Source organism: Pteropus alecto, unplaced genomic scaffold (assembly GCF_000325575.1).
Source record: "Pteropus alecto unplaced genomic scaffold, ASM32557v1 scaffold111, whole genome shotgun sequence".
NCBI lineage: Eukaryota > Metazoa > Chordata > Mammalia > Chiroptera > Pteropodidae > Pteropus > Pteropus alecto.
In genome coordinates this window covers 2,561,124-2,566,722 of record NW_006431915.1, presented here as the reverse complement: position 1 = coordinate 2,566,722, position 5,599 = coordinate 2,561,124, and the positions used below count along the sequence as shown (strand labels likewise).

At 47.1% G+C, this 5,599-nt stretch overlaps 1 protein-coding gene across 12 annotated transcripts in view; it reads right to left on the bottom strand.

The window, feature by feature from the left end:
• The window catches only part of ZNF462 (zinc finger protein 462), a 130,965-nt gene extending 126,227 nt beyond the window's left edge, over positions 1-4,738 (bottom strand). For 11 of the 12 annotated variants that reach the window (XR_001518130.2, XR_001518133.2, XR_003043844.1 and 8 more), the window contains exon 1: positions 4,461-4,738. The gene's annotated coding sequence lies outside the window, so the exon portion shown is untranslated. Of the gene's footprint in view, positions 1-4,174; positions 4,209-4,460 lie in introns of those variants that run through there. The other variant, XM_025041424.1, reaches the window with a different exon arrangement.
• Positions 4,739-5,599: the final 861 nt, after the last annotated feature.

Below are 5,599 nucleotides of genomic sequence, written 5' to 3'. Positions count from 1 at the left end.
ATCACTCTTTTCTTTCAGGAAAACTCATCCCGAGTACTCTAAAGTCCATTAATAGAGTTAGATTTATTTTCCCCTATGCCTTCCAGAAGACTCATTAAAAGATTTTATATACACACACACATACTTTTGATTTATTTATTCTGTGTCTAAAAGTTGTCTCTAACTCCAAAGAGTGGGGGAAAAAACAAGTCTTCAGGGATTAATGATCAATGAGTTAGATAGACATAAATCTAATATGAGAGCTACTAAGGACTGAGAAGTTCCAACAATAATCTTTTTTTTTATGACAGTGTGCATCATAGCTCACATATATTTCTCCAGAATGATTTCTGTGACATATTAAAACTATGCAAAAATTTGCATAATGAGCCTCATCAACTTGATGTCTCAAAAACAAAAGGATCTCTGAGCTTTGACATCAAATGAGAATATTCAATTCGACATCCTTATTTCTCTCATAGTGGTTTATCCAAGATACTTGTCCCATTTTGAATGTGTATATCTCTAAAAATACAAAAACCATGTCTTTCATATTATGGCACTTCTCATGTTGATGAAGGGCATCAGAGATGGGACGGATCTTTTAGGTAACCAGTTAGAACATATTCTCAAACTCCAAAAATGCTCTCAGACACCTATTTTTTCCTCTAGAAAGCTCAACTCTAAGACTATCCATAAAGACACTAAGGCGTTTGGATGCAAAGTTTAAAAAAAACTGTGGTGAGTCAAACTGCTGGACTGGCAACCACTTTGTCAGATTTTTTTTTCTCCACTGAAATAAGTAATTAAGCAGTTGTCTTGATATCCACAACAAAAAAGATATCATGGAAGTTTGCTTCTAAGATCAAAGTCTAATGTATTTATGTTTACATAAACATATATGGTAAACTAGATGCAAAATTACTTAGTAATTACTTTCCCAAATAACTCCTTATTCCCTTGCACTTGAACTTCCCAGTCTAAACATGTAGCAGCCATACATGCATTAGCAAATTTAAATATAACATTGATGACATTCCACTTAGGAGGAATAGTAACAGTATCAAAAAAATAACATTCAAAAATGAATAAGTAAAGGTATGATTCCAAGTGAGATTTTTAAAGTGCTCTTGGAGAGTCCTAGGTTTTGAATAAGAAGCAGAGATCTGAAGAGAAGTATTTTTATACGAGCATACACATCAACTGAAAATATTGAAAACCATACATTTCTGTCTGCAAAAACAGGGCTTTACTTCATTGACCATGGACAATTATCAGTTAAAGAACCATGTGTTCCCCCCTCTCCTTCATTCCCCTCAGAAGAACAATAACCCTCAATTAATGACACAACAGTTTGGTTTGAAAAATGTGATGTTGTCATATACAGCATTGTGCATTTACTGAATGACACTGCTACCAGCTACTCAACAGAATATAATTACATCTGGAATCTAAAACCACTTCAATATGCACAAAAATACTGTAGACATTAAGGAACTTTACAGAGACACACACACAAAAATCTGACACACGAGAAAGCAAAGCTAGAATAAAGCTGATACAAGTCGCTCACCAATGTGTTCCTTATTTCTGTTGAAGCTGGTACCTTTCTATATTTCTCCTTGGTTGAAAACAAGGTCTAATCAGCCTCCTTATAATATATTAATTGGTTCTGCATCTCCTCCAAGTTTTCATTCCACTGTGGAGCCCTCCTCACCTGTCTTCAATAGTCCATCTAAAATTCTTCCAACATCTTTCCTCATCCTCAAGATGGCTACCTCACCTAATGGAAAAGCAACATCTTCATGGTTGGCTTTTATAAAATCCTCGAGCATTTCAGGATTTAGTTCTTTACTTGGATCAATTACATACATCCTCTAGAACTAATCTGTGAAGAACTCCAATCAATGTGTGTGGTCAGGGGTAGGACTGGGTCCTTTCTTCAAATCATCCTCACAAAATGTCTTCCTATAAGACTAATAAATTCCTCCCAATTAAAAAGGTAAAGATACCTGGACATAAGATTTTCTCAACTGACATAATATTTTAAAAATTTGTTTCCATAGTGACATTGTTAAGACATCTGATATTTCTGAAGACTTACAGTACTTGAGAACACAGGAAAAACAGCAGGATGGAAGGGAAGAGGGAAAACAAAGGAACTAAAAGAAGGCCTAACACACAAATGGAACAACCTGAAGAGAAAAGTAGACCCTGGAGAAACTGGTGTCAGTCAGAGTTCCTGTGAGATCTTGTAGCATTTGTTTGTTGAGTTTTGTTTTTTTTTTTTCTTCCCAGAGATCAACCCAAACCAGACAAAAAAAGTCTTGCAATGCATCAAAACATGATGATAGCCAAGCCTCAGAACTCCAAAATCTCAGCTTAGGGCCACCACTGTCTTTACAATGAGGAAACAACATTTCCTGGTGACTTTCAGGAGACCTGGAGCAGCTTAAAAGTTGTGTGAAGACCTCGGTGGAAAATGTTTAAGGTCTGGCCTTGCCTTTCTTGAAGGAGGTCAAAACCCTTCAAGTCCACTCAGAAAGAAAAAAAAAAATTCCAAAAGTTTACTTTAAAATGGAAACAAACATCTCAATAACTTGTGAAAACACTCCTTTGGTGGGAGAAAAATCTGAGCAGCCCTTAAAAGCCCCTCATTTCCTTGCATAATGAATAGACAGTGAGGAACCACCACAAGATTTCCCCCAGGAAAGGGAGAAGGAGTAGGCAGGCAAGCCTCCTCCTCCAGCCATCACCAACAGAGCTTCAAAATGGAGACATCCATAATTTTATAAACACTTCTCATCTCAGCTTTGTCTCCTGGAAACCCGCTCTCCTCCATTTTCTGGTGGAGTTACATGACACGGCTTACCTGACTCAGTTCCCAGCTCTCAACCAAACTAGTCACTTCCTCCAAAACCTGCAAGCCACCTCCAGAAACAAAACCAAAGCAAACCAAACAGCCAACACAGACACTCAGGCATAGCCCCCGGGAGCCCTGGGAGAAAGCCCCAACTGGTTGGTCTTTTCCCATCCCAGACGCGTGCTTAAAAATGAAACTTTTTTTTTTTTTTTTTTTTTTTTTTGTGGGGGAGGAATATAAAAGGAACTCCAGGCAACCTTCCTCCTTCTCTGTAGATTAGAAGCTACAATGAAAAGAAAATGAGGGTTCCTTCAGGAATGGTGAAAAGCCTGGAGAATGAACGTGAGAAGGAGCTTTGTGTTTTGGAGTCTGGACTGGAACCAAGGCAGACAGCTTGCAAATGGAGGACAGGGAGATAAAGAAAGGTAAAGAGAGGGGCTGCTCCAGTGAGGGGCGGCAGCGGCTTCCCCTCGTGCCTGGAAGGAGGGCAGACCCCTGGGAACTGCACCAGGAGTGAGGCGACCCCCAGGCCCCTGGCTTCTTTTCTCCCTTCCTCAGAGGAGAGCCAAGAGTGTGTAATGGCTTCTCTTCTCCAGAAACCGTTGTCCTCCTCCACCAGACGCTTCTGAACCCTCAGCCTGGAGACAGCTCCTCAGCTGCTCCCGAACCTGCGCCCCCCACCCGGCCCGTGGCCCCCGCTCCTCGCCTCTGTCCTCACCAGCAGCACCACCACCAGCAACAGCAGCAGCCACCCCCCGACACATCCCGACCCGCATCCCAACTTCGGAGAGAGAAGAGAGACAGAGACAGAGACAGGCAGAGACAGACAGAGAGAGAGGGAGAGAGGGAGAGAGAGAGAGACAGAGAGACAGAGAGACAGAGAGACAGAGACAGAGACAGAGACAGAGACAGAGACAGAGAAGAGAGAGAGAAGAGGGAGCCAAATACCTGAGGAAGAGAGGGGTGCCAATCCGCACGGCTTTGCCATCGGGCTGGGGACAGGCAGACAGAGAGGGGGAAAGGAAGGAGAGGGACAGAGAAAGAAAGAGGTCAACCGGCTCAGGTCGGGGCGGCTCAGAGCGCTCCCTCCTCTGCCCCTCGCTCGCTCGCTCCCCCTGGCTCTCAGCTCAGGTCTCCTCGCCTTCCGCCCTCCGCCCCCCTCTCGGTCCCTACTCCTGTCCCCGCGCTCAGAGCATCCGTCCTAAGCCTCCAGGTCTCTTCTCACTCATCTTTCATTTTCTCTTCTCTCCATAGAACTACACGAAATTAATTAAGCCCCAGCGCTCCGCTCCCCCCAGCAGAAGGAGCAGCCAGCAGGAAAAGCACAGCCACCTCGCAGCCACCAGCACCAGCTTCTCCTCCTCTTCCTCCCTCGCTTCTCCTCCTCCTCTTCCTCCTCCCCCTCCCTCTCTCCCTCCTCCCCCCCGCCCCCCCTCCTCTCCTCTCTCGCTTCTTCTCCTCTTCCAACAGCCAGTCCATGCGGGGGACTTCCTCTGCTCCCGCTCCACCAGCCCTGCTCGGCCGAATGAATGAGCGCGTTTGTGCCTCCACCGCCCCGCGCTCTCCTCCCCGGAGCACTCGGACCACCCCGAGGTGGCCGTTAATTGCAGTAACTTACAGAAGAAGCGTCCCGGCGCCGGGAGGTGTTTCGGGTTCTCCAGCCCCACCGCCTCCTTATCCTCTTTCTCTTTCTCCTCTTCCTGCTCGGGTTATTGTTGTGGAAGTTGTTTGGGAGTCTCATGTGCTTCTGCCGGGTCTCAGCAATGGAGGAACGCCATCTTCCCTGCCTTCCTCGGCTCCTCAGACTCGCTGCAGCTGCAGATGACCTGAGATATCCGTCTCTCTCTCCCTCTCCCTCTCTCTCCCTCCCTCCCTCTCCCTCTCACTCTCTCCCCTCTCTCTCCTCTTCTCTCTCCTCTCCTCCCTCTCCCTCGCGCGCTCTCTCTCTCTCTCTCTCTCCCTCCCTCCCTCTGTGTCTCTCTCTGAATAATGAGCAACCAGAGGGAGAGAGAAAGCAAGACAGAAAGAGAGAAGGAAGACAATCTTCTCCTGCCACACAAAACGCCGGAGCACCAGGGGGTGCGCGAAGCCTTTCTAATAACAACAACAACGTGCAGGAGAGAGGAAGAAAAAAAGAAAGAAAGAAAGAAATGAAGAAAGGGCTGGGTGGGGGAGGAGGGAAGAATTATCCAAGAGCTGGAGAAGAGCAGAAGGAGAAGCTGGAGGAGATGCTGAGGCTACGGCTGCTGTCCCCCCTCCCCCCACCCCCCCGCGCCGAACCCCAGAAGGAGGCAAGGTGGTTGCAAAGTTAAGGCTGGGACATTGTCTTTGTCGCTCAGAGCAACACAGAGCCAGGCCAGTGAGATGCAAGAGGAGGAGGTGGCGGCAGCGAAGGAGGAGGAGGAAGGAGGAGAAGCAGGCAAAGGAGGAGGAGAAGGGGAAGAGGGAGATGAGATGAATAAAGACCTGCGGAGAAGGCGGTGCGAGGAGCGCGGCGGCCGGGATGAGGCGTGCGCGCTCGCGTCCCGGAGGCGCCCGGACGCCCTGGCCCGCAGAGGAAGCCCCCGGTGAGGACACTGCCCGCCGGTCATAGCGCTCCCACCATCAGCCCTGCCCGAGGCGCCGAGCCCCGACCCCGGAGAGTCCCTCACACGCATCCATCTAGAGGCCACTCTTTGCAAAGAACATAGATGGGGAACTAGAGGTTGCAAGTCTAAATCCAGATCAACCACGTGGGGTTTTTTTAATCCCTTTCCA